This window comes from Galeopterus variegatus, unplaced genomic scaffold (genome assembly GCF_000696425.1).
Source record: "Galeopterus variegatus unplaced genomic scaffold, G_variegatus-3.0.2 Scaffold15964, whole genome shotgun sequence".
Taxonomy (NCBI): Eukaryota; Metazoa; Chordata; class Mammalia; order Dermoptera; family Cynocephalidae; genus Galeopterus; species Galeopterus variegatus.
In genome coordinates, this window is record NW_007742075.1 from 21,326 (window position 1) to 22,941 (window position 1,616).

Genomic DNA, 1,616 nt, shown 5'->3' on the forward strand with positions numbered 1-1,616 from the left:
ATTTCAAGAAATGTGAGAAATTCACAAGTACATGGAAATTAAACAACACACTCCTAAATAGCCAATGAGTCAAAGAAAAAAAAATCACAAAGGAAATTAGAAAATACTTTGAGATAAATGAAAATGAAAACATCAAATATACCAACATGCCAAAACTTATGGAATGCAGTGAAAGCACTGCTCAGGGGAAATTTATAGCTATAAATGCCTACATTAAAAAAGAAGAGATCAGCTGGCAGGTTAGCTCAGTTGTTTAGCCTTGTAACACCAAGGCCAAGGGTTCAGTTCCCCTACTGGCCAGCTGCCAAACAAACAAAAAGAGATCTCAAATCATTAACCTAACTGTACACCTTAAGGAACTAAAAAAAGAGGAGCAAACTAAGCCTAAAGTAAGCAGAAGGAAGAAAATAATAAAGATTAGAACATAAATAAATAAAATCAAGAATAGAAGATAACAGAGAGGCAGGGGTGGGTGCTATCTTCTGGGTAGGGGCCATGTGGCCCTGGCTAGGTGGGGGCTCAGCCCTCCCCTCACTTGCTCCAGTGACTAAGGCCACAGCTGTTCCTGGATCACGTGATGGAGGTCAGGGGCCACCTGGTGGGGGAGGGGATTGTGGCTGGAGCCTGGGGTGGGGAAGGGCCAAGCAGCAGGTGGGACGGGAGCTGGAGGGTCACAGCTAGAGAGCCCCTGAGCTGGAGCAGGAGAGAAGCACTCAGCCTCATAGAGCCCAGGCCCAGGAGCAATGGCGGTGGAAGAAAGAATGAAATGTGTCAAGTTCTTGCTCTAGGTTCTTCTGCTGGCCTTTTTGCACCTGTGCAGTAGGATTGATCACAGTGGGTATTGGAGCCCAGTTTGTTCTGAGTCAGACTATAATCCAGGGGGCTATCTCGGGCTCCCTGTTGCCTGTGATCATCATTGCACTGGGTGCCTTCCTCTTCCTGGTGGACTTTTTGGGCTGCTGTGGGGCCTGCAAGGAGAACTACTGTCTTATGATCATGTTTGCCACTTTCCTGTCCTTTATTATGCTGGTGGAGGTGGCTACAGCCTTGCTGCCTATGTGTTTAAAGACAAGTCGATGTCAGAGTTTAATAAGGACTTTCAGCAGCAGATACAGAATTACCTGAAAAACAACCACACAGCTTCAATCCTAGACAGGATGCATGAAGATTTTCAGTGCTGTGTGGCTGCTAATTACACGGAATGGGAGAACATCCCTCTCATGGCAGAGAACCAAGTCCCTCATTCCTGCTGCATCAATATCACTGTGGGCTGTGGGATTAATTTCAATGAGAAGGCAATCCATAAGAAGAGCTGTGTGGAAAAGATCTGGGGCTGAATGAGGAAAAATGTGCGGGTGGTGGCTGCAGCAGCCCTGGTCATTGCTTTTGTGGAGGTTCTGGGAATTGCCTTTGCCTGCTGCCTCATCAAGAGTATCCAAAGTGGCTATGAGGTGAGGTAGGGGGTTTGGTCTCTTCAGCCCCCTCATCTAGGGGGAAAGGAGTAGTATCCCCCAGATTTTTCAACTAAAAAGATTATTTTTTCAGACTGAAAAACAAAAAAGAAAGAAGGAAGGAAGGAAGGAAGGAAGGAAGGAAGGAAGGAAGGAAGGAAGGAA

The 1,616-nt window shown here is 46.2% G+C and overlaps 1 pseudogene; it reads left to right on the forward strand.

Moving 5' to 3' along the window:
• Nucleotides 1–743: 743 nt before the first annotated feature.
• On the forward strand, nt 744–1,451 carry LOC103582373 (annotated as a pseudogene).
• The last annotated feature ends 165 nt before the right edge of the window (nt 1,452–1,616 follow it).